A 274-nucleotide genomic window follows, 5' to 3' on the forward strand; every position below is an offset into this window, starting at 1 on the left:
GCTTTCTTTCTGGCTAGCTAATCCTACTCCTTCATACAAACCCCGGCAGAAAACACATATCGGAAACTTCCTAGACAAAGTCAGAGGGCTAGACATAGCTAGTCACCATGTCTATTGTAGACAAGCGCACGGGGTGGAGTAGCTCTCATCGGTCTAGCTGCACGACCTATGTGTCGTTCAACAGATGGACCAATCTTTAGTGAGGACTCTATCTGTATATGACGATCTCATGTACTTCTGTACGTACAGCTTGTACGTGGATATGTAGATTCGA

The sequence above is a fragment of the Cystoisospora suis genome (assembly GCF_002600585.1).
Source record: "Cystoisospora suis strain Wien I chromosome Unknown contig_11062, whole genome shotgun sequence".
NCBI classification, from domain to species: Eukaryota; Apicomplexa; class Conoidasida; order Eucoccidiorida; family Sarcocystidae; genus Cystoisospora; species Cystoisospora suis.